This window comes from Indicator indicator, chromosome 4 (assembly GCF_027791375.1).
Source record: "Indicator indicator isolate 239-I01 chromosome 4, UM_Iind_1.1, whole genome shotgun sequence".
NCBI lineage: Eukaryota > Metazoa > Chordata > Aves > Piciformes > Indicatoridae > Indicator > Indicator indicator.
Window position 1 is genome coordinate 5,268,867 of NC_072013.1, and position 27,085 is coordinate 5,295,951.

Here is a 27,085-nt window from a genome sequence, read left to right on the forward strand (position 1 = left end):
TGGGTTTTGGCAAGGCCAATACTGTAGAGGAAAGCTAAAACAGAGAAGTCAGATGAGCAGCTGCAGATTTTAAAAAAAAAAATAGGGTTTAAACTCTCCACTTCCTCTGACAAAAGCCATTCCTCTAGGTTCAGGTTGAGGGACAGATTGCCGCAATCCATAGACCACAGGGTACTCAATGCTGGCATGGCATTTGCAATAAATTGATGTGAAAATAGAAATGCTTCTCATCTGGATCATGCAGAAGAACGCAAAGGCAGACAGAAGTGCTCACTGTCATAGTGTGCAGAGTTCTGTGTAAAGCAGCAAAACCAACCTCCCCTAACTCCCACCGCAGCCAGATCTCCTACCTCTTAACCTAATCCCATCTACCCATGACCATGTGTTGAGATCTAGTAATTTCCAGCTCCTCTGGGAGATCCAGACAGAAACAGACCCTCCACACAAGGCAAGCCCTCCCATTTAACACCAAGTTTCATCACCAACAAGTGGAAGACATATCCAGAAATATATGGTTTCTTGTAAAGCTAGTTAGAGGGCAGAGTGGTGACCAAGATCCACTCAATCCTTAGTAATTTCTCTTCATTCACTTATCCCCATGGGACAACTACTGGCAAAGAGGAGATTGTTAACAGACAGTTAAGAGTAGGCCCAGAGCCAGGCTTAGAAATCTTTGAAGCCAGAATGATTTGTGAGAGTCTGTGTATTTAGCCTTTTGTCTTTAATAAAGTGCCCATTTCTCGCTGCTCTCTTGTGCAAATCACCTGTAAAATGGAAACAGAGAAGATTGCTTGTCATAAGTAGTTTATGTCCTGAAATTCTGGGTTACTCATGTTGTCTTCTTCCAAAGATGATGAGGGCTTAGCTTTGAATGTCTAGTATCACCAGTCAACTCAAATAAGGAAGAAGATCCCATATTGATAGGTAGCTCTAGTCTAATACAATTGGTAATAAGGCCAACACAGGGTTCGTGCCAACCCCACAGATATTCTCACCTCTGGCCAGAGGGGTTCTAGAGACAAAATACAATAGCACAATAGGCAGCCTGATTTAGGGACTAAGCACTCAGTTGTGGGCAGCTAGACACTAACACCATCTCACCAAGCCTTAAACAGCTAGGACTCCACAGAGATTACTGCAAACCAGAAGCCTCTGGCTTTGGATACCCAGTCTGAGCTTTTGTTCTGTTTGCCTTCCAGTGGGGATGTCCAGGCTTTGCATCTCAAACCAAACCTGATCAGGCATTTGCAAAAGCCTCCACTATTGGCTGTTTTCTTCCTCAGACAGTATTCAGCCACCAACTTTGCAAGGCTACAGCAACACGGTCTGAAGAAAAGGCTGTGTGACTGCTCGTCATTTCTACTTCCTGATAGGCTGCAGAGAGAGGCAAAGGAGAGAGCCTGCATGGTCAGCTTCCTGCTAATCCATCCCAATTGATGGCTCTGAAGTGTCAATTATAGTGACTAGAGTGGAATGAGTCTGGGAAAGAGGACAACTGGAATATGTAAAAGGAACAGAAAGGGGAGGTGTTTGGGGGGAAAAAAAGCCAAGTAATGACAGTAAACCAAGGACAGTGACTGAGATAACACAAGAAGATGGATGGGAAAGAAGAGAGGATTGCAGCTCCTCAAACAGAGGAAAGCACTGAAAAAAGGGAAAAAGAACTTAAATATTACAGTGATATAAGACCTACACAGTCATTTCATTAAATGGGTCAGTGAGAAAACAACATGGAAGTTGATAGATGGTATACAAAAAGGGAAAAAAAAAAATCAAGTGAATTAGCAGAAGGAAGGTGGGGAACCAAGCAGGACAGTGCATGTCATCTCAATGCTACTGAGCTGAAACAACCAACGTTGCTATTTTTTAGTGCTTTCTTGGTCATCACTGTCTATCCACCTTCTCTTTGCCTCCACATGCCTGGCCTGTCAGTATGGGATTCAACAGGGACAGTACCATTATTTTGACCCCACATTTCTGCATTTTATCACACATTAATCTAGATCTTATAAAGACTCAGCTACAAAAATAAAAGCATAACCGACCCATAAGAGCATATGGAATTATCTCACCAGGAAGAAAGCTCCCTCGCACACACAGAGCCAGATGTGCTGAAACCCTTCCTGTTGCTCATACTGCTTGGGTACTGCTGGGTGATGTAGAGGACCAAACAGTGGTGAGGTGGACACCTTGGAGAGAACGGAATAGGGGTAAAAATGCTTAAGACCAGTTCATGGGGCAATTCTAAGATGCTCTTATGATCTCTGGTGTCCCAGGGAGTCCCAGGGCAGGGCAAAATGGGACAAACCCTATCCTGGCATAGGGAACATGCACTTCCCAGCCTATTTCCTCCAGATCAGCACTCAGAAAGAAGTGAGATTAGCCAAACTCACAGAGCAAAACAGAACATTGCACCTGCACAAACAGGGACAGGCAAACAAACAGAGCTGCAAGAAGAGAATGCCAGAGAATTGCAAGAGGAAGAGTTTGAAGAATAGAAATGTGACTACAAAGCGAAGGGTGAGGGTGAATTAGACAGAGAGAGATGGTGACATGGGCTGTGCTTGAAGGAAAGAGCGTTGGGGGGAGAAAGGAGGGGGCAAAGTCGGAGGCACTCTGTGAGTTCAGAACAATCTCCATTCTCTACAGTGCTTTCTGTTTAAAAAAAATAAAAAAGGAATGATGGAGAAGGGGAGAGAGTCAGACAAGTTTAATGATGTGTGTTCAAAGCTCAGATTGGAAAAATGACAGAGAAAAGCAGCCTGTTTCGGCTCTAATAAATTGTTCTTTGCTGTAAGAGACGCCTGTCGCAGCATTAATACAGGGCCCTAATACACGGGTCAGGGTTAAGTAATTTTCTCCGGCAACTTAAGCGAATAATGAAGCTGGCAGCGGCTAGTGGCGCGGTGGGAGAGATGGCCCAGGCCGCCGACACTTTGTCTTCATTTATTATGCCAGCTCTCATGATTTGGGTACTGGCTGCAGCGACGGGAAGCCTCCACCAAGGAGATATCGCTTCATTTCGGCAAGGTAATGAAAGCTGGGATGGGGGGAGGATAAACCAATTTGCTGGCTGACATGGGAAGGAGTGATTTGCAGACCTGGGGAAGGGAGGGGGGTGACCAAGCACGCAAAAGCACAAGGCTAAACCAAGGGGGGTGCTCAAGGCCCTTCCCTGAGATAATGGCACTGTGTGTTTGTGGGGAGGGCAACAGAGCAGGACCAAGAAGGAGAGGATGGTGGGGCTGGAGTGCAACACATGTCAGGACCTGAGGCTGGGGGAGCAGGGAAGAGCCACCAGGGACAGCAGTGTGGGCAGGAGAGGCTGGTGGAGAAGGAAGCAGCAGGAGCAGGTGCAAGGACTGGTGAAAGGGGCTGATGGAGTAAAGCTGAAGCAGAAAAACATGTAATGGTGGGATAATGGATGATAAGCAAAAAGCAGTCATGTGAGGGTTCACAAGAAGCAGGGTGAAAGGGAGAGCAAGGGTTGCTGTCCTGGCACTGCCAGGAAAGGGAGACCTTCACAAGTAACCTTTCTGATACATACAGGCACTGGAGTTACAGAGCTCACTGAAGTTCATCCTCACTGAGCCCATCACTCCTGTCATGAGAAAAAAAAATCCACAAGAAGAACAAGGCAACCCTGCAGCCACATAGAATCATAGAATTGAGTTAGAAAGGACCACTAAGATCATTGAGTCCAACTGTTAACCTAACATCACCATGGCCATTAAACCATGTCCTGAAGTACCATGTCCACACAGTTTTTGAACACCTCCATGGGATGGTGGCTCCACCACCTCCCTGGGCAGCCCATTCCAATACCTGACCACTCTTTCAGCAAAGAATTTTTTCCTAAAATCTAATCTAAGCCTCCCCTGCCCCAACCACTCTCCTCCAAGCCTGCAGTGTTGCATGGGGTTGTTGTGACCTAAGTGAAGGATCCAGCACTTAACTTTGTTAAACCTCATGCCATTGCCCTCAGCTCATCAATCCAGACTGTCCATATCGCTCTGCAGAGCCTTTCTGCCTTCAAGGAGATCACCACTCTTACCCAATTTAGTGTCATCTGCAAACTTACTGAGGGACCACTCAATTCCCTCATCCAGATCATTGATAAAGATATGAAGACTGGCCCCTAAACTGAGCCCTGGTGACATCACTTGTGACCAGGCACCAGCTGGATTTAACTTCATTTACCACTGCTCTGTGGGCCCAGCAATCCAGACAGTTTTTGCCCAGCACAGAGTGCACTTGTCTAAGCCTGAACCACCAGCTTCTCTAGGAGAATGCTGAGGGAGACAGTGTGAGATGCTTTACTAAAGTCCAGGCAGATAACATCCGCAGCCTTTCCCTCATGCACTAAGTGGGTCACCTTGTCATAGCAAGAGATCAGGTTCAGCAGGTGGGACCTGCCCTTCATGAACCTGTGCTGACTAGGCCTGATCACCTGGTTGCCCTGCCCATGCTGCATACTGGCACCCAAGATGATCTGCTCCCTCCCAGAAGTGGAGGGAATTTTTGTTTCCTGTGCTCCATCCCCACCACATGGGCATAGGGAGTCCATCTCCAAGCCTACTTCTTCAAAGCAGATTAGCAATGACCACTTTTGTGGCTAAGATCTCAAAACATGGATGTCACTCTGACCAGCCTGGGCACACTGTTTGCATGCTCACAGATCACTGGGATTACCCCTCCACTGACACCCCCTCTCTCCTTAACTGGAGAGAACACATGCCTAGTGGCTAGGATGCCATCTTTGTCCCTGCTTTAAAATACCTGAATTGCTCAGAGCACAGCCTCACTTCCTTCAACATCCATGCTGCCCACTCCCACAGCAGTGAAAGCAAAAAGAGTCCTGGCAGAGTCAAGTCTGGGACTCTTATACTTGCCTTTCCTCCCCCTCCTTCGATGTGGGTTAAGGATTTCCAATAAGGACCAAGTGTTGGAGGCTTAACAGTGCAGTCTCTGGAGGAACAGGCCAATTTCACACTAATCTTCCCCATGAAGGGAGAGAGCATCGGAAGCAAGAATTACATCAAAGAGAAGTTAATGCTGAGAAGCAGACGACAAAAAGGAGCTGCTTTCAGTTTCAAATGAATACACACAGCTGGATTAAGAGATCAGGCAGCTCAAAGCCTGTATCACAAGCTTTGGTACCCAGGATTTAGCCAGCAGGGAAGAGTTCTGATCTGGGGGCCCTTTTGAAAGGAGAGGAGGGTCTTTATGGAGCACTGCAGGTATTTGAGAAGAGCTGGTAGGAGGCAGGGAGGCTGATCTCTTGGTCTGGCCTTCGCTGACCTCTTCTAATAAATATCATGACAAACTCAGATAATGAGATGGGTTTGTGCAGCCTACAGAGCTCCTGAAGCCCTTTGGTTAGCAAGCAGTTGCCCTGCCATTTCCCCCACCCTGCACAGCCCTTCCTCTGACTTTGGTCTGGGGCGTTGTGGTTGTGTAGGGAAGAGCCCTGCAGGTCCTGACCTGCAGACAGTCCTTTCATGGCAGGAGGTGCATTCAACTTCAAACGCAACTCGCAATGGCAGATGAGCTCCCTGTAATCTGAACCGCCCCCTCCCGAGGAAAGGCGAAGCAGAGGGTGATGGCGCTAACGTGTCTGCTGTCCCGTTTTAAGCGGTGCTGAAGCGAGCCCCGGTGCGCCGACCCCCCTGGGAGGCTGACAGTTGTAAATCCCGCGATGAATAAAGGCATCGAGCCCTGTAAAGCTGGTGTCTCTCCACGCGCCTCCACTCTGATTGACTTGTCGGCTTTCTAAGGCTGACTCTATCAGCTCCCTGCTGCCTCCAATTCCAGGTGTGATTTAGTTTGGAGATGAGAGGTGACAGTTAACATTGGTACTCGTCAGCGTGGATCAGACACAGTCACGCTGTCTTCTCTTGGCTCACTCCCTCACCTCCTCCCCCTTCCCCACCACCCCTCTGGTATCTGCCACTCCAATCTGTTACTCTCATTCTCCCTATTTATCCACATCCAGTCCCTCTCTTCACCACTGTATCCTTTTGATAGGGGTTGGAAGGGACCTCTGGAGATATCTAATCCAACCCCCACACTATGCCTAGATGTAATGGTTTTATACTGTTACACTAGATCAGGTGGCACACAAGTGTATCCAGGCAGGTTTTGAAAGTCTCCAGAGAAGAGAACTCCACAATTTCTCTGGGCAGCCTGTTCCAGTCACCCTCAAAGTAAAGAAATTCCTCCTTAATTTTAAATGGAACCTCCTGTGTTCTAGCTTGCACCTATTGTCCCTTGTTCTATCACTGGCCAGCACTGAGAAGAGCCCAGACCCATCCTCATAACCTCCACCCTTTAGATATTTATATGCATCATTGACATCTCTTCTTAGACTTCTCTCTTCCAAATTAGTTCTTCCAAACAGATCTCCCAGCCTCTCTCCTTGTACTCCTTGAGGAAACTTCACTGGTGCAGACTAAGAACAGTTGTTTTGGTTTGTTCCTTCCAGTCCCCCATAAAGGTAAACAAGCAATACCTAGCAAATACTCTTTGACAAATTTAACCTGTTTCTCCATTGATGGGTTGCTTGTTTGAGCTGAATTCTCTCAAGTGGAGTTGCTGTTTGGAATTTATCAAACAGTTTTGAGGAACGAATCTGGGCTTAAAGGCAGAATAAAAGAGGGATATTTCACTTGGTGTGAGAGATTGCAACTTAATTGTTCAGTGTGGAAGAGCTTTTTGTAGTCCATATGCTGTACTATCCTAGCACAGCCCTGCAACTAAAGCTTCTGACACAAATGCTCAGATTTCACATCTGGAACTCCTCCTCAGTTTAAAATTTGCAGTTCACCAAACATTTCTTGCCAGTGCCCATGACCTATAACTCTTATGAAACAGGAGCACAAGGGAAAGGAATCCTACTTTTTATTAGAGTTAATGATTTCAAAATATCTTGGATGTGTACCTTTCTACTCGGCATTAGTCTTGGTCTCTCATTTCCCAGTCACATTCAGTTTCAGTCTCTGGTACTTCAAGTGACAGGATTTAAGTCACACTAATAAAAGGCAACTTTTTCAACATCACTAAATAAGATGGTCAGTGGACAATGCTTGGTTCAGTTCATAATTTTCAGTTCCCACTCCCCACCTTTCTAATTTTCAATAGATTTTGTGGCTGATTCCCAATGAGGTGTAATCTTTTCCTTTTTTCCAGGAGGTAGTCACACAAGCTTCACTGTACCAGAGAGTTAGCTCATAAATGTACAGATTACTTAAGATGGAAGGGACTGAGTGGATATTGTAGGATGGGGTAGGAATCCAAAATGACCTTGACAAATTGGAGAAAAGGTCTGGCAGAGGCAGGTCACACTCAGCCACCAGGTCGGAATCACACAAGGGCCTATACAACCAAACAGAAGGTGAGAGACTTGCAGAGCCACGTTTCCTCAGCACAGGACATATTGCATGCATGTTCAGAGCAATAAAGGAGACGGACCAGTATGATTCCTTAGTATACCCCCTTCTCCAGTACCTCTGAGCCTGAATAATTTACTGCACAGCCATAGGTATGGAGAAGAATCAGCTAGGTAGCAGCACTGCAGAAATGGAGGTAAGGAGAAACAGTGGATCACAAGCTGAAGACAAATCCCTGTGACAAGCTGTTGTGAAAAGATAGAGAATGTACTGGGATGCACAAACAAGAGAACAGTCTGTAAGGCATAAGAACTAATCCTTGTGCTTCTCTTAGCGTTAATAAGGCCTGAGCTGGACTTCTTGGCCTTTCCTTGTTCTTCTCTGCACACTGAAGTTCAAGATAAAAAAAGGGGACAAGCCAGAAGGACCCAAGGAAGTTAAGCAAGAATGATTGAAGAGATAGAAATCCTGGTCTGCAGGGAAGATGGTAACTGAGTTTTTTTTTCAGTCCAGAGAAGGAAAAAAGACTGAAGAAGACATGATGGCAACCTTCAAATACATAGCAGGTTGCTCTGAAGAGACAGGGTCTTGGAGAGTAGGAGAAAAGGAGAAAGAGTAGTTTTAAACTGCATGGAAGGAGATTTAGAAAGCTCAGAGAACTTAGCTCTCTGTTTAGTCAAGTTTTGAAATAATTTGATTAGAGAGGCTGTAATAGCACCATAATAAATACCAAGTTAGGCAAGCATCTGGAAGGAATCACATAGGTACCTTTGGGCTGGATTAGATGAATTTTCAGCTATATTTTTTCTGAAGCTGTAAATGCATCAGTAACACTCTTCTAACTTGATGGGTACTACCCATAATACATAGTCCCTTTCAGAAATAAACACCTAACAGTGGAGCCACACTAGCATGTGAATGATAATATGAGACCTTAGCTAACTCCTGTCTATACTGCTCAGCATGGCTATGACAGAGTGAAGCAAAGAGGAGAAGAGCTGCTATACATCTACCATGACATTGCTAAGAATCTGAAGGAGTGTGTCCTTTTCTCTTCATTAAAGGCCAAGATGCATAATTTGGAGACTGAAAATTGCCTGCTGCAGATAATGCTGAGTTCTGTGATTCTTTCTAAGTTTAGGTAATTTCATGATAAATTAAGCTCTGAGCCCTTGAGCTTCAATGAGGTATGACAATAGTTCTGTCCAGGACTGGCAAAAAAGACAATATTTAGAATACACTTAGTCTTTAATTCAGACTGCATGAATAATATTTACTTTATTCAGAAATATTTTCCCTCTAACCATAAATTACTTCTCTGGCTGCCTTTAGAGCCATACCAGTGTGGAAATAATTATATGAGAAGCTTCTGAGGTTGGTTGGTTCCTTTTTGTTCTTTCTGGTTCAGATTGGTTTTATTTTATTTCAGGTAGCTTTTGCCCTCTGACATCTGTATGTAATCAGGAAGTACCATGAACAAAATATATCCCTGACCTGTGGATCACCAAGAAGTTCCATCTCTTCCTCTGAGAGAGGAATAGAGTAACTCTGATTTACACATCCATCCCCTGAGTCTGAAGGGCTGTCATTCCCTGTAGTGTCAAAGAAAGAGTCAAAAGCTCAGAGTGGCACTAAGCACAGCTGTCTGCATCACCATCCTCCAACTACAGAAGTCCAGGGCAAGATCTTAGTGGTGAAGCACATCTGCCTGCTTCATGAACTTCCCTGTCACATACAGTGGTGACAACCACTATTAGAGGCTAGGTATTGAACTAGGTGGACCACTAGCCTACTCTGAGGGGATATTCCTGTATCCCTTGCTTCTGAGGGCACAACAGCACAGTACTGCATGTTCACCACCTTCCCACACATAGTCCAAGGTCCTAATACTAAATTTTGGGCTTGTCCATAGTGAGAGATACCTGTGTGTGGCTCACCAAGACAGTTAGAGTTACTGAAAACATGGGAACTGGAAATGTTCCCATGTATACTCACTCTTGGAAAATGGTAGTTGGCAGCTCTCAGTTCTAGCTTAGGGAATATGTTGATGAAGTGGCACCCAGTTGCAAGAAGAGCAAACTGGAGACTGAAGTTTAAGCAATGGAGCCTTAGGAAGGCACAAGCAGCATCCACAGGAAAACTCTGATACCCTGGAATTACCCAAATCAGATCAGAGACAGAAACAGTAAACTGTCTAAAATGTTCCCATGGATCTTCTGTTCTTGCCCCAAATCTCAGTAGCACTGGAGCTTGACCATACTCATGACTACAGCCACTGCTAAGATATCTCAGCCTCTTCAGCCCCTGTCTTCCAACCAGCATTCTAAATTACTTCTCATTCATATGGCTGTCCTCCTTTTCCACTCAAAATCCCCTTCTCCAGGACAGAGATCTGTCTTTTCCTCATTCTTTGCTCCACTGAACATCCCATCTCTACTTTTGGCCAGAAAGGGAACATTCCAAATACAGCCTTCATGGTGTACCTGGGAGACTATTCACCTAGGCAACCTCATCTTGTCCACAGAAAACTCCAGATGGGAATTACAGAGGAAAACAGGCAGTGTCAGCACAGAGCACCAGGTAACTGAGCCTGACGACCTCTCTGTCAAACTGCCCCCACCAGAAGTCTCACGCATCTCATTTCTGAGTGTCTGAAGGCTCTCTTCTTGCCTGTGTTGTGTTGTCAGTAGTGGGGTGCAGTGGCAGAGCAAACTTAAAACATCTTAAAGTGGCCCAAAGCCTCTCCAAAGTGAGGGCTGCTTCCTGAGCCCAAATGCTTTTCCTGTCTTTCTGGAGGCTAGAAGTTCTGTTTGGAGCACAGACTGTGGTTTACACTTCCTAGTTCCTCTCAGAAATGGAAAGGCCCTGCCTCCCATCACCCTGCTGCCCGCTCTCTCCTTGTGTCCATCCACTCCCCCCCCCTTCTCCAGCACCTCCCTCCCCACTTGCAGCCCGGGTGACGATCCATGAAAGCCCCCAGCAGTATGTCACGGGAGTGATAATTACATCCCCTCGCTCGCATCACGCCGCCTGCTGCTGACCTCTCACCCCTCCTCTCTTTTAATCACCCCCTGGCATCAGTCACTCTGACAGGGCAGCGCCACCAGCCACGTGACCTGTCAGCCCAGGGACATGACTTATAGGGCCCCAATGGTGGACAAAGGGAAGGGAGATAGGCAGCATAAATCTGCAGGGCGAATAAAAGAGAGTGATGGGGCACTCTGCCGGGGCCTGCGTTAGCAGATTCTCGGCCTCTTGTTATTCAGCCCAGAGTTATGGTGATGAGGAAGTGGCCAAGAGTGACATGAGCTGGTCCCAATCAACCTTGCGAAACCTGAAGAGACCTAGAGGAGCCTTAATGTCATGCATGGCTGGAGAGCCTCAACGAGGTGGGCTAGGGCCAGGGGAGCAGCCAGAGCAGTCCCCAGCTGCCAGAGGCATCTGACCAGCAAAAGCTTTAGCTGTCAGAGCAAGGCACTAAGTCACACAGGAAAAGAGACCCCAGAGTTGTACTTCTCCATCTCCACTGAGCACAACTGCAGCAGGATCTGCACATCAGAGCACCCACAGCTGGCTCAAGACACAGGTTTCTCCCCAGCTAGCACATTCTTCCAAGATCCCCCCCAGTCTTCTCCTCACCCGCAGGCTCTCTGCCATATATCTCCTTTCTACCTGCTCCCTTGCACTCACTTAGTGCATGGTGGGATGAAATCACTGGTACATCAGTCAGTGCTGCCATTTTAAAGATACAGGACATCTGAGGGTTCCACCAAAGAACAATCCCCCATCACTCCTCTGCCGGGACAGAAGTGCTCCTCTTGGGACTGCAGAGACCTTTTACTTTTGTACAGGAGGGAGCGTGGTCCACTAACACCTATGATGGGTGCTGCAGTGGACGAAGTGCACCAGAAAGACCCATCTGGACCATCAACTCCATCCTTCGACAGTCATCACCAAGGGTTTCTACATTTCAACTTGTTGCCTTCATCCATATATTTCTCAAGGGAAGGTGGCAAGGGAGAGCTGATATTCCCAGTAGTGCTGTAACTCCCCTAGTGCTGCACCTTCAGAGAGCAGAAGTCTAGGAGCTTTAACCCAGAAGTGCTGGAAGAAGGAAGCCCAGAGATAAAAGCCAGGGCAGTTTTGAATATACTGGAAGAGAAAATGAAGGAGAAACACCTAGGAGGAAGACAGGGAAATTTTAAGTATTTGAAAGTGGTATTTATTTGAAAGTGGTAAGGAAATTTATTTGAAAGTGGTAGCGGGAATTGTAGCTCTCAGTTGAAAGCTAAAAAACATCAATGATTTTCCCTTGTTCTTCAAGAAGCAAAGTAATGAAGCCTATTTCCAACTTTGGATGCAGCTCTTTCTGACTGAACACAAGAAAGGTGAAGCCCAGGAAGGATTTAGCTCCATAAGAATCTTTATCTGGGAACTACCATGTCTCAGGTGCTCAGAAATGTGAAAGTACAGGGGGCAGAGCAGGAAGGTACTTTGCAGACCTCTTACACTGGCGCCCTGTCAGTATCCTGTCCTGCAATCACAGGGGCTCCTCTAGACTTCAGATCTCATCTGCATGGTGAAAACACCAACACATCCAGCTACTGACGCTGTATGTTCATAAGCATCACCTTTGACCACCTCCTCTCACATTCCCCTGACACCTACAAACTCACAACACTTGCAGCACTGCAGCAGATATCCTCTCATGTTTAAGAAATGTCAGTTGCTACAACGAGAGATGTGTCCAGGCAGTGATGGGTGAAGGTCTGCTTGTGCCATTCCCTGGGCCAGGGCCTGCTCTTGTATGCCAAGGTATCTCTGCTCATGTGCCAGGAGAGGGGCCCCAGACAGGGCTTTACAAACCATACAGCTCAGTGCTGCTGTTGCAGCTAAATGGGAAGGGGGAGAAGAGAGGTGCTGAGACCTGCTCTTGGACCAAGCAGAGTGCTCAGCAGAGCCACAGCAGCATCTATGCATGTCCTGCTCCTTCCTGCCCTACTGAGTACCTACTGCTGCTGCCCCCCTTGTTTTTCCCATCTCTGTCTTCAGTCCCTCAGCTCTGGACAGCACAAGGCAACACTCCCTTATGAGGAGAGACTGAGGGAGCTGGGTCTCTTTAGCTTGGAGAAGAGCAGACTGAGGGGTGACCTCATTCATATTTATAAATATGTAAAGGGAGTGCCAAGAGGATGGAGCCAGGCTCTGCTCAGTGATGCCCAATGACAGCACAAGGGGTGATGGGTGGAAGTTGAGGCATAGGAAGTTCCATGGAAACAGGAGGAAAACATTTTATCACTGTGAGGGTGACAGAACACTGGAACAGGCTGCCCAGGGGGAACGTGGAGTCTCCTTCTCTGGAGACACCACCTGGATGTGCTCCTGTGTGATCTGGTATAGGTGATCCTGCTCTGGCAGGGGGGTTGGACTGGATAAGCTTTCAAGGTCCCTTCCAGCCCCTAACATTCTGTGAAGGCAGGGAAATCTGCCTCCCACACAGAAGAGACTTCATCTAGGCTGGGACCTGGAGGCAAAACTCCTTGGGCCTGTAGACAAGACTGAACAGGACCCCACACTTCCCTCTCCATCCTTCCTGAAGGCCTCCTCGTCACTGACAACTTTGCTCTGGGCTGAAGGGGAAGCCCTGCAGCCCCCAGTCTCCTTGCCAACTGGGTCCTAGCCTGTGAGACAGGAGCACACAGCTCTCTACCCTCCTCCCCCCCATCTGCCTTTTAACGATGATGGAAGCTGCTGTCAGTGTGCAGCGACAGTAATAAACACTCTTCTTAATAACACAGGGTGTCCCTCTTATTAAAATGAATAGACTTGGTGGTGAAGCCAGGCTGCCTGCCTCACAGCCTGCTGTGGACTGCAACCCTCAAGCAGAGCAGTTTATCTGCTGTAATTACTACAGCAGCTTTGGCTCCAAGACATTCCTGGTTATGGCACTGTCCTGTACCCACAGGCAGAGACACAGGTACATGGAAAGACCGAGGCACCTGCCAGCACATCAGCACACAGAGAAATGCAGGCAGATAATTGTCTGCATGCCTGCAAACACCTGCAGTAAATCTCTGAGGTGCACAGACACAGCAGAGTAAGGGGTTAAGTGTATTCACAAACAGGTTTTTAGGTGTCCTAAATACCAGCAGCAGCAGCTCTCTGTTACTCTTTCCACTTCCCTCATGCATAACAGGCATTTTAACATCTGTGCATAAACTGCACAGCACTGGAAGCTGGTAGAGGAAGGCAAATGCTTGTTCTGTAGGTAAGACCCCTTCCTCCACTAGCTCACAATGTATCTGCTCATTTTTTCCTGTTCCCTGGTCGATGAGAGGTCACAGGATAAATGTGTTTAAGGTTTTACATACCAGTGTAACACACTGAAAAGAGCTGATGTGGCATCCCTCTTGTCTGCCCTTTCTGGGTTTCGGGTCTCAGTTAATGTATTGGTTTCTCCCCCACAGAGAGGCCGTCCAATTCCAAGCACCAAATTCTGATCTCTGTATCCCAAGCAAGTCTTTCACCCTGCATCCTGTAGCTGAACATCCAGTCTGGGATTCACAGGACAGGGAGGGAGACCACCTGACATGAGGTTTGCCAGTGGTTCTTTCAACAGTATGTTTGGACTGGCTATTACACAGTGGCCTCTATGCACACCTCTTGGCCTGGGAAACAAAAGCATCTTTCTCCTCTGCCATTCTAGTTTATTTTATTGACCTGAGGCTACATGTATGTAGAAGAAAAGCTTCACTGGGAAGCACTTTCTTCCTTTGGAGCTCCATCAAACAGATATTATCCGAGGGAAAGATCTATCAGAAAGACAAATGACAATAGCACATCCCAACATCCACTCTGCAGCTGTCTCAGAGCAGTTCTCTGGGCTGCAGAGACCTAGCAGGACCAAATCTGGTCCACTGCATCTCACCTTTCCAGGAGCAAGGATAGAGGAGCAGTCTTCAGCCATCACATCATCACTCTGCCCCTTCGGTGCATTAAGGCAGGTTTCTGCATCACTGTCATCACCAGTTTCCAAACAGGACTCCAGCATTCAGGAACATCTAACTCCATCTCACCTTGCAGTGCTCCTCACAGAAGAGCCCATAGCAGGCAGCAAAGCTAGCAGTAGTCTATTTAGCAAATCTAGCCATGCGATAGAATAAAAAAATAAAATAAAAAATCTGATTCATGTGCAGACAGGAGAAGCAGTTGGTAGAACTTCACCACGAAGAACCAAACTGAGGTGCATCCATCTTTATTTTCTGTAAGAAACTAGCACATGTAAGCTCTTCTTAGAAAGCATTACTGGCATGGGATATTACAACCCCACTGGATTGGCTGGTGTTTAGTACAGAGAGAGGAACTAGAGCAAAGGAGCAGATGGGGGCAGGGGAACACCACATGGATGAAGCATCAAAACACATCACAAGAAGGCAGATCCAGAGAGGCTGTTCTCCCCCTTTGCTCTGCTCTTGTGAGACCTTGAAAACTGCATCCAGTTCTTGTGCCCCCACCGTAAAAGGGACATAGATCTGTTGGAACAAGTCCAGAGGAGAGCCACAAAGATGATCTCAAGGCTGGAACACCTCTACTATTAGGACAGGCTAAGGGAACTGGAATTGTTCAGCCTGGAGAAGAGAAGACTCCGGGGGACCTTATAACTGCCTTCTAATACCTGAAGGGAACCTACAGGAAGGCTGGAGAGGGAGTCCTTGCAAGAGTGTCCACCCATAGGACAAGGGGAAATGGATTTAAATTGAAGGAGAATAGGTTTAGATTGGATCTTAGGACGAAATTCTTCTCTATGAGGGCAGCAAGACTCTGGAATAGTTTGTCCAGAGAGGTCGTGGATGCCCCTCCTTGGAGATGTTCAAGGCCAGGTTGGATGGGGCCTTGAGTAGCCTGGTCTAGTTGAGAGGTGTCCCTGCCCATGGCAGGGAGGTTGGATTAGATGATCTCTGAGGTCTCTTCCAGCCTAAGCCGTTCTATGAAACTTGCAGGGAGTTACTCCATTTCCAAAGTCACTCCCATGCCATGTCCTGAATTGCCAGACTTTCTCCTCATGGAAGGTTAGCAAAGATACATATTGGGGGAGGGGAAGCAGTCAATGAATGCAAAACAAGACAAGTATTTAATCTACCAAAGCTTCCAAAACAAGCAGTCTCCCACGATGGGCATCCCTAGCTACCTGCAAACTGATTACACCACTTCTGTCAACAGTACTTCCACCTTCCCAGGCCCTGGCAGGAGTGCTCCAAAGACCACTTCACACCACCAGACCCACATGGCTCACTTTGCTCAATCACTGCCACCAAGGGCTGCAGATCATATTGGTGGCTGCCAATGAAGCTGCTACCTTGGGCTTTCAGGGCTGCAAGCCAGTGTTGGTGGAGGGGGATGACCCAGCAGAAAACTGCTCAGAAGAGACTGGGCACTGACAGAGCTCTGAAGGACAGCTTGGCTTTGCAGCCTACCTCATTACATCAGCACCTTACTAAGGACAAACTTTACCCACTTTACCTATAAGAATAAAACCCCAAACAATCAGGAGAATAAAGGAGAACTTTGCACAAGAAGCTGAGCATAGGAGATTGGAAGAGCTAGGAAAAGTTGCAGCACACAGAATTACAGACTCATTTTGGTTGGAAAAGATCTTCAAGATCATCAAGTCCAACCATCAACCCAACATTGCCATGACCTGAAGTGCCATGTCTACATGGTTTTTTGAATGCCTTCAGGGGTAGGGACTCCAACACTGCCCTGGGCAGCCTATTCCAATGCCTGACCACTCTTTCAACAAAGAAATTTTCCCTAATATACAATATCAGCCTTCCCTCATGCAACTTGAGGCAATTTCTTCTTGTTCTGTCACTTGATACTAGAGTGAAGAAACCAACCCCCACCTCACTACAGCCTCCTTTCAGGTAGTTGTAGAGAGCCTCCTCTTCTCCAAACTCATTGACCCCCAGTTCCCTCAGAGGACTTGTTCTCTAGACTCTTCATCAGCTTTGTTGCCTTTCTCTGGGCATGCTTCAGTAAATCAATGTCCTTCATGTAGTGAGAGGCCCAAAACTGAACACAGTATTGCAGGTGTGGCCTCACCAGTGCAGAGTACACTGGCACTGTACACCCTTGTATGAGTACATCCTGCACCCCTGCTACTGGTCATTTTGCACAGGAGACACACAAGCTCAACACGGCACCAGGGCTGAGGTGGAAGCTACATGAAGTCCACATACCTACTCCCAGAGCTGCTTCTAGCATATTCAATGCCTGAAAGGCCAGGCCAGCTACAGGAGCTGGGTAACTCCTGCCCTAGATAAAAACACCCTGCAGGACCACTTCTGAGGCCAGAGGCTGCTGATGCATTGCCTGCACAGCAGTGATGGCTGCTGTGTACCACCACATTACAGGAAAGAACACACAGTATTAGAAACAAACTTTCCTTCTCCTCTTGAGAAAGGAGTTGAAGCTTCACTCTCCACAGTGCTGTGCCCAGGCCTTCACATCAAAAGGAAGTGCTGGTGTCTACAGACACCAGGCTGTGGATCATTGCCTGTCACCAAACAGCACATAGAAAACACAAGAAAGAAAGAAGCTGCAGTGTCCTGAGCAAAGTGTTCTCATAAATGGGGATACCTCAACTCCTGAGCAAGTCTTGTGTTCCAGGTAGCCTGAAGATGAAGATTTTGCTTGAAATTGTGAAATGTGGGAGGGGAGACAACCAATCCTCCAAAAATTCTTAGGCTACTGCCATTCCCCCTCTTTCCACTGGTGTCATCTCCAAAGCAGCAGCAAGGTTTTGCTGCTGTTCCTCTTTCCTGAGATGCTGGAGGACTTTACAGCACCCATCTAGCACACAGGTGTTGCACAGGTGGGCATAGAAGGGATCTGGGAGCCTGGATGAGTCAGGAGAGGACCAAATCTTACTCAGTTTCTAGAAAGCTCAGATTGTGGTTTTGGCAAATGGCTTTCTTAGCAGGTGCCTGGATGGGCTGACCAAGGGCAAAAGGCTATCGATGCCACCCAGCTGCAGAGCCCCGCAGTGCTGAGCAGGGTGCTGGAAGGATATGGGAGCACTGAGCAGCAGAAGGCAGATCCCAGATGAAGACACTGTCAAGCAGATGACATCCTGAGAAACTGAGCCAGAATTCAGCCTTACGACTTCGCTGGGCTTACGTGTTCTGTGAGGCTGTGACAGGTCAAGAAGCAGACGAAGAAATTATTCTGAGCTAGTAGTGCATTTTTCTCCCATTGCCCTGCAGACAAGCACATACAGATAAAGAGAGACCTCTAGTGATGCTGGAGGGACTCTGCCTGTCCTCCCCCTCTGAGCTTCCCTCGCAGCCAGAAACAAACATCTTGCCTGCTCTGACTGATGCAGTAATCACCTTCCTCCTGAGCAGGAGAAAAACAAGGAAAAAAAAGAATATCTGCTCATCCATGGAGGAGGTGGAGGGGTGGTGCTCAGAGCAGGGGAATGATTATACCAGACTGGAGTGGGTTCAGAAATACTAAAGAATGTAGGTGAAATGGGCTCAGGTCTTGCCCACACCCTGCTTCTCCAGTTGCAGCTGCCCAAGCTCCAGCATGGCCATGCAATCAGGCATGATTCAGCAAGAACATGGAGAGTGGGTAACTGCCAGTGCCAGAAGACATGAAGTTTTGCTGCACTTCGGAACATGCCTGGAGTTTGCATCCAGGCAGAGAGGGAGTTCAGCAAGTGCAAGCTCAGCATGGCAAGAGGAAGAAGCAAGGAACAGCAGGTCCCTGGCTGAGCCCAGCCACAACAGAGGACAATGTATGCCCCTAGCACAACCCTGACGATTTCAGCACCTGGCACTCAGTTGTGAGATGGAGGAGCATTTTTGACTCTTGCTGATTTCAGTCTCAGAGCCTCAATGTTCAGGTGTGAACAGAATGAATGTTGGACTGCACCTAAGGGCATGTTCAACCCAAGCATCCCAGGCCCAGCACAAACAGGGAGAGAAGGCACACAAGCAACACCATTCACCCTCCCAACTCAGCACCATGGAGAGCTGGACACAGACTCAAGGAAAGAGTTTTCTACCCAGACACACAACTACTACATTAAACTTTCCAGGTTTGAGGGGAAACATGACTAGAAGAGGCAAATGCTGGAGGGCAGACTTGGCTGTGGCAGAGGCACAGTGACTGTGCTATGCAATGTCAAAAAGCAGACAAATGTATCTGTCCTGTCGCTCTCAAACCCAGGGGAAGGAGTGGAAGGTAAGGGCTGCTGCCAGCCAGCAGAGAAGGCCTCTCGTGCCTGCTCCTGCCACCTTCTCTGCAGCTCTGAGCTACAGTTACTCAATTAGCAGCTCTCATAGTGCCTTCCTTCCACTCAGCACTCTCCCCTGTTGCCCAGACAGCATGTAAATCAAAAAGGAGCAGCTCTTTCCCTGGGCTTTCTTTTTCTTGTGCTAGTCCAAGCCTCAGTGACCTCCTATTGGGAGAGGGGGCAGTCATATTTTTCTGCAATGTTTTATTTTCTGTGCTGTGTGAAAAGTAATTGTGGGGAGGAGGGAGAATGTGAGCACAGGAAAACATGTGCACTGCCAGCCAGGCTGATGTCCTTGTCCCACAAGGTTATGGATCCATTTTAGCTGAAATAATAATAATAATAAAGCCTCACAGAGGCAAGGGATTCATAAAACAAAACATGAGCTGGGCATTTGGCAGCAGCTGCCCATGGAGTGGGAAACACACATTTAGGTCTGGAGGTAGACAAATTGTATCCTGCCAGCAGCCCTGAGATTTCAGGGAGCTGGCAGGGTTGGTGACAGTGTGTGTGTGCATGCATGTGTGCACACTTGTACACAGAGAGAGCTGCCACAGGCACGCTTCCTCTTTCCTTTCATGAGTATCTGAGGTTGTTTCAGATGCTCACAGCAGTGTTTGGACTGAGCAGTTGTGGTAGTTTTAGGCTGTGCCTAGAAAATTTTCCACAGATCTTGAACAGAAAGTAGTAGAATGTAAATAAATCACCATGGGATGTGAAAAGGAAAATAATAACTAACATAAAAGTTAGATCTGTAAAATAACTTTCTCTTTTTGGCTTCCTCACTCTAGCAGATACTACCTTCTGGTTTTCTGACCTTGGCTGCATTGCTTTGTTGTGGCTGAGTGCTAACAAACAACTCTCTCTGCTTTTTTCCTTTCTCCCTCTTGTCCTGTGTACAATGGGGAGGGTAGGGAGCAGGAAGCAGTTAGTAACCCCTGGTTTTGCCAGGGGTTTGGCTTCTTGTGCTGTTTATAAATTGTAAATACCTGTAAATATAGTAAATTTTGTACATATTCATTGAATTCCATGTTTCTAGATTGTAGTTGTGCTTGTAAATACAGCTTCATTTGCTTTCCAACTGAGCTGGTCTGGCAGTTTTGTGTTGGGGGGGTAATTTCAACCCACCACAGGAGAATATCTGACCCAAACGGGGGCTAGTGGCAGGTGAGAACAGCCTGCGTGGTGATCTCCCCTCTGCCCTGCTGCATCCCAGCATGCTTCCTGGCACAGCAGAAATGCAGCTTTTTAAAGGCTGCATGGGACACTTGCAGTGAGTGTTTCTCTTCTCTGTTTAGAGGACAAACCTTGAGAAGCACAGAACAACAAACCAGCTCACACCTGAGACAGAAGAGCTACCTCTGTGACAATTCAGGCAACTTTGGGGATTTGCAAGTGTTCTGATGAAATCCCAACAGGCATTTGAATATTTTCAAGTGATAAATAAGGCCCTGAGGACCAAAATAAAGACTTTCTGATTAAAAATTAAATTAAAAAAACCCACCACAAACCCCAAACCAAAACAATGCTGCACTTCATTTTGCTTCATATATACTGAGCTCTAACAACAAGTACTTCTATCTTCTAACAGGCATGCACAATGCTTTCCTGACTGCAGAGGACACTTTGCTTTCTCATTTCTAGTGCACCAAGACAGAGAGACTTAGATCAAATGCAAAGGGAGCTGGATGAGTTAAGCCTACCTGGTACTTTGGGGGAGGCAATTGTTTAATAAGTTATGAGTTAGCCAAAAAAAAAAAAAAGCAGTGAAGAGGTCAGACATTCAGCCACTGTGGTTGAAAGAGAAGATCTGTTTCTTCCTGACAGGGGTTCTTACATTTCAAAGGCCTACAGTTAACTTCAGGGAAGATGAAGGCAGGGTTTGAGCAATCAGGGGGATCTCAGAGTTCACTGCTCAGAGTGCAGAGGATTGGACCACTGACCAATGTCCACATCAGTCTAGACTGTGCGTGGCTTTTGCCCATCAACTTCCCAAGCACAGCATCTCCAGGCTAGAGGCAACAAACCAGAAGAGAAAAAAAAAATGAAAATGAGGACAAATCAGAAATGCTTTTCTAGAAGGAAACCAGACATCCTTAGTCCACTAGAAACCTTTGAACACAGCTGTGACAAATGAAGACAAAATTACATGGACTTAAAAAAAAGAAAGAAAAAATCATCTTGAAGAATCTGCTGCTGAAGCTAAGCCATGAAAGAGGTAGAGATGGTGGTGAAGTTGTGGCATAGGATTAGAAAACAGAATCCCGGAATTATTGAGGCTGGAAAAGACCTCTGAGATCATCAAGTCTGGCCCATGACCTAACACCACAACATCAGCTAAACCATGCCACCAAGTGCCACATCCAATCTTTTCTTAAAGACCCCCACCACCAAGCTGAGCAGTCCATCCCAGTGCCTAATCAGCCCTTCTGTGAGGAAGTGCTTCCTCATATCTAACCTAAACTTCCCCTGGTGCAGCTTCATACCATGCCCTCTTGTTGTGTCACAAGTTGCCTGGGAGAAGACCCTGACCCCCACCTGACTACAACTTCCTCTTAGGTAGTTGCAGAGAGTGATAAGGTCCCCTCTAAGTCTCCTCTTCTCCAGGCTGAACAATCCCAGCTCCCTCAGCCTTTCCCTCCAGCCCCCTCACCAGTCTCATGGCTCTAGATTGCTAGTCTTGGCATAGCTGAGGAACACATTTGGAATACCAGGATGTGACCTCTTAGAAATGCTATTTGATGCATTTTTTTTTTCAGTGCTTAGGGGTGAGCAGAGCAGTGGCAAGATTTGCCAGTATAACCTAGCTGTGTTAGCAAGTCCAGGCAAAAAAAAACAAGCTTCAGAGAGATAGACAACAGTAAGCACACACAGTTCTGTTGGATGCAAGGTGGCACACATTCAGTTGCTTGTCTGCATCAGGCCAACTGCAGATGGCAATTTGTATCATGGAACAGTGACAAGAGGCTGCTCCTAAGGGAGGGTGACCTGGGACCCTCCAGTGACCCCAGCCCATGCAGTGCCCTCACTGACTAAGGCATCATTTTACAGTACCTGAGCACAGCAGGGGTGGGTGCTGGTAACAAGGTCCATCCATAGCTCTAGGCAAGGCAAAGTGAAGAACCAGGTCCATAGTTCATTCAGGAAGTTCTGTTGAAGGCAGCAAGAGATGAGGCTGGAGACACTAGTGCAGCATAGGGCTGAGGTCCATCAAGGAGATGAGGACAGAGAGAAGGCTAAAGACAGACCTACAACAGAGCTCAGGAGAAGAATAAGTGGCCCAGGCTGAGCTTAAATGGAGACCCCAGTGAGAGGGTGTGGGTGGGGACCACATGTGAGACCACTCAGGGCAATTAAGGCCTGTTGGTGCCACCAGGACCCTGACAATTTTGCTTAATGTACAGACCCCCTTCACCTGGGGTAGGATCAGCTCATAGGGAGCTCATGTGCAGTTGCCCTTCTATGCTAGCAGTCCCTTAGTGACAGCTTTCTGTATATGCTCCTGTAACATCTGTCTGCCTGCACTCATGAAAAAGAACATGTGTTTGCATCCCTCAGGAGAAGATTTAGCACCATCCAAGCAACAGCATTAAGGAGGGGGGAAGGAAAAAAAAAAGGCAACCACAAAAACACCAGTTCCCTCAAACTGCATTTAAAACAACGTAAGTGCATCCCCACTTCTCCTGAAGGATTCAAAGAAAAAGGGCATGTAATGGGAATACCTCTTCCTGTGGTGCACAAGTAGCCTGTGACAGTTTTCAATGGTGTGTGGAGGATGTAAGCCCAGAAGAGGCTCAGACACTTGTGCAGGTTGGGGTGGTTTGGACACCCAGTTACAGCAGGCAGGATTTTAAAGACAATGTAATCTGTGAACCTTCCTAGCCAAGGGCAAGTGGAGACCACTAAATAGCTATTAAGGAGGAAAACAGTAGTCTCTTACTCTCTTAGGGACTTAGCCCAAATCACCTATTATGGCATTTCTTGGCCTTTTCCCCCTAAAGTCTTCAACTGTGGCCATCCTGAGCACTGGGGAGGCAAATCAGATCTCTCTGCCTGGGTCACTCATGTGCCAAGGGAGTGCTTTTTCTCGCCCATGCTCCAAAAGGTGCTGCAGGATCAAACAATAAAGTATATTTTCTATCCAGAGCAGTGAGCTGTGCAGACAGCCAACCAGGCAGGCAGCTGGGAACAGTGCTCAGCAGAGAGCTCAAAGGCAGCACAGGGGCTCATAAATATAATGTTTTGCTCTTACTTTAGAATGGCAAAGACATGTTATTGTAGGAGCAAAACTGGACAGATTGGTTTACTATTTTCAGTCCAATGAAATTAGCTGGAGCAGAGGAAGAATTAGGGGGAAGAGCTGGGAGGGACAGCAGGGAGAGAGTGTTAATACCATGAGGGTGTCCTGTGCTCAATGCTGCCTAAACCCCAGTTCCAAACCCACTGAGCTGGCTGATGCCTTGGAAGCACAGTGTGGCTAGGAGAACTGGGGGTCTGTCCTTGAAGCCATAGCAAGGTCCCACTGAATGGAGGTCTGGCAGCAGAACCCCTCTGGCTCACTGCAGGAGGCTGAGGGGAGCCTCTAGCTCCCTGCTGCTGCTCCATAGCGATGGGACCCCACACCTCTTCCTGACTCTCTTCCCTGGTCCATGGTCCACCCTGCTCCCCTCCCTGGCACCAAGAGCAAGGAGAGCTCGTGTTCACCCCATTCACCCACCACACAGGCTCTGAAGGAAGCAGCATGGTGACTGCTATGCCCATAGCCACCTTGGTCACTTATTCCCCTGCTGCATCCAGCAATCTATTTATTTGATGCAGAAGCTTTTGCATGCTCCCCCTTTCACCATCTGTCCATTCGTTTGGAAATCTGTTCCAGTTGACCTCGAGCTGACCAGCACTTCCCTCTTCCCTCTGTCCTGCCATGGGCTCCTCCAGACGTCCCCAGCTCAGATCAGGGGCTTTTAGCTGACTATGCAAATGTCTCCCAGCCAGCTGGTGTCTGCCTTCCAGAAACACATGTTCAAAAGCCCCCTGGACAGCTAGGGGGGAGGAGGGGGCAAGTCCCCATGCCCCGGCCCAGGGGCTGCACAGAGAAAGTTATTTAGCCAGGAATTATTCAGCAAACAGATGGGAGGAGGGAAGGAAGGCCAGGGACCAGGGAAAATAGAAGCACACAGCATCTGTGTGCATGGACATAGGTGTGGGGGTCCCAGACGAGCATGTGGGAAGTGTGAATGAAATCACTGTGTAAGGGTGGGTGGTGGTGGAAGGGGTGTGTGAGAGACATCTACAGATGAGGGGAGGATGTTACCAATACTTTTATGGCCTTCTCCTAATGACATCTTCTGCAGCATGCAAAAGGGGCTCTAATAGCACAACATAAAGGAAACACAGCTGTGAGAGGGCCAAAGTAGGTGCACCTGCTTTGACAGGGGAGTTGGGCTCGATGATCTCTGGAGGTCCCTTCCCACCTCTAATGTTCTGTGATTCTGTGAAACAGCAGGACCACAGAAACAACTCCCCAAGAAAGTTACTAAAACACCACAAGGCCATGAGAACTCATTTCAGTTTTTCTTCAAGAGCTCTTTCTTTTCTTCACCACCTCCTTCCACCAAAGATCTCTAGGTGTCCAGGAAGAAAAAGAGTGGAGATGCTGAAACTGGAGTTGAGGATTTGGGGACGGATTTGGGACTAAAGAGAAGAGAGATGATCACAGCCACAACACCCCACCAGGGCTAATAACCACTCTAGGACATACATAGCCAACCAGAAAGCCACTCAGAAGCAGCAGGCCAGCTCACTTGGCCATCTTTGCGGGACACAGACCATGACACAGCTATTTCCTGAAGTGCTGGCAAGGAATAGAATTAATGTGATGATGCCTGCTCGATCTTTGCCATGCATAAAGTGAGAGGAAGGCTCGGGGAGAAAAGGATAAAGCATCTACAGTGCCTCTTACAGACCTCTTCAGCCAATAATGGACCTCCTCAGCAGCTCTTCTGCTGCACCCAAAGGCTAGAGTATCCTCAGTTTTCAGGCAGAAAGGAAAGGTTGTGTGTCTATATGTAATTACATGAGGCTTGGATACTCTCTACAAAGCTGAGAAACTCCTTTTCTTTACCTCTTTCAGATGCTCTCCCTGGCTTCAGGCATCTCTATATTTACTTCTGGGTATTTACTGATAACATTGGAGCAGGGGCATGCCAAGTCACATATCACTGTCTTCTCTAGGCTAAGGAAAAATCAGGATATTGGCTCTTGAAATTTAACAAGAATCTTCCTTGTAATAGCAATTAAGACTAGAAGAAGCTAAGGTACCTCACTCCAACCTAAATTTCTCCTGTCACAACTGCAGCTCTGGCCCTCTGATAAAGACCCTTGGGCTCCCTGGGAGAAGTCAGGATGGCAGCTCCAGATGTAGCTGACAGATGATGCTCTTTCCTGGCCATAGGCAAGAAGTGTGAAATGGTGAGCTGCCAGGAGCAGCTTAAGGAAGAAATGCAGAGTGTGTATGCAAAGGAAAACAGGAGGTTACAGCATCAATACAGAGCTCAGGGGAGCTGCTGGGCATTGGGAATGTCTCCTTTGTATCCTGACCACAGGTGACAATGAAACTTGTCCCAGAGTCTAACAGTACAGAAAAAGTACCCTGTGTGAAAGAAACCTTGGCAGTAACACACACTTCTTTCCACTGAGGTTAACAGGACATCAAGGAAGGTAACCAAGGCTTAGTTTCTTCCCCAAGTACTTTAATTCTGGGGTAAATAGATTCACTGTTCAAGGATGGAATGGACTGGTCCTGCTCGCATCCATGTCCATCTCCTCTGAAATCAGAGTAGCTCCCAGGATGTCACTGGGTTTTAGGCAGACCAAAGTGGAATATGTGAAAGGATACTGTCATTCCTTAGGGGTGTGTTCAATGTAGTTTGGTTTGGCATAAGAAATAAAAGTCGTGGTGTTTTTGTTTTTACTGAAGAAGAATTTGGGTTATTTTTGTACTATTGCAAAGCTCAACAGATGCAAAACTAGGGTAGACTATATGAGCATAGAACCAAACCTTGTTTCACATATGCTAGATGCTGTGTCACGGGTCTTGCTCATCCTTGAGATTACAGGGGAGGTATGTGACAGGCTTAGCTCCTTTGGGATCAGAGGTTTGAGCTAAAGGAACAAAGCAGCCTTGTATTGGCTGATGCAGTCTTTGGAGCAGAGACTTGTGCATGCATGTTTTGGATACTATAAGATCAGCTGAATGTCCCTGGACAGTTTGAGGTTGAAAGAGAAGATTTTCAGTTATAACCCGCTGTAGCCTCTCTGAGGCTTTCAACCCAGTCTCCATGAAAAGCACGGCAGAAGCACACCATGAGAGGCTTTCAGGAGTACAAGACCAGCAGGCTGTACTGGGTTAGTCCAAAGGGACATCCAACCCATGGCAGAGTGGGTGGAACTAGATGTTCTTTTAGGTCCCTTCCAGCCCAAACCATCCTATGAATCCATGAACTGGAGCATCCAGTTCAACATGGACACACAGTCGTTCTGTCCTGGCTGCCAGCACGCAGCCCTGGCTGGGCCTCACAAGCAGCCCGAGCAGCTATGCAAGGCAGCCAGCAGCCCTCCCGCCACCCGAGGCGGGTGCAGGTCCCCGCCACGGTCCCCGTCTCCACGGGAAGGCTGTGAGGCAGGGCGCAGGAACAGGGGGAGGGAGCTGCGTCTCATGTCTCCTCTCCCTTTGTATGTACCTCCTGGTAGGATTATTAAACACAAATTACAAAAGATGTGACCCAAACGATCTTTATATCTTCTTTCACCGAGCGGTGCCTGGAGGGTCCTGATTCTGAATTCCGTTTCAATTACCGATGCCATTTCAACACAAAGCGGCTCCTGTCTGCAATTACCGGCACTGAAGTGGCGCAGAGGCGGCTCCGGTGGCAGAACACAAAAGCCTGGCATCTTTTGCCTGTTTGGAAACTTTCATTTGCCGTGATTAAAGGCAGCAGACGCAGGAGTCGTCTATCTGCAGAAGTGCACTGTACGGCACAGCCCTCCTTCGCCGCACGGTCCCCGAGAAACCAGCCCTCAGCACTCACCTCCACGAATCACTCAGAAGGACTTTAACTGATGTTCCAGCCGGTATTATGCAAACGGACTAACAGAGTTAACCCCATCGTGCCTTAGTTTAGCAAGGAAATTCTCTGCTTTCACTGCTGGTAAAGCCAAGCAGCCTGAGACACAGGTACAGGCTGGGCTGCAAGGTGATGCGAAGATGGGTGCTCTGCTTTTACACTGGCAAGCTAAAGCACAATTCACAGGTGCAGTCTCTTCACTTCCAGCTGAGATGCAGCCTACAATAAATATGAGGGTAGAAAATTCTTCACATATTACCAGCACAAATTAA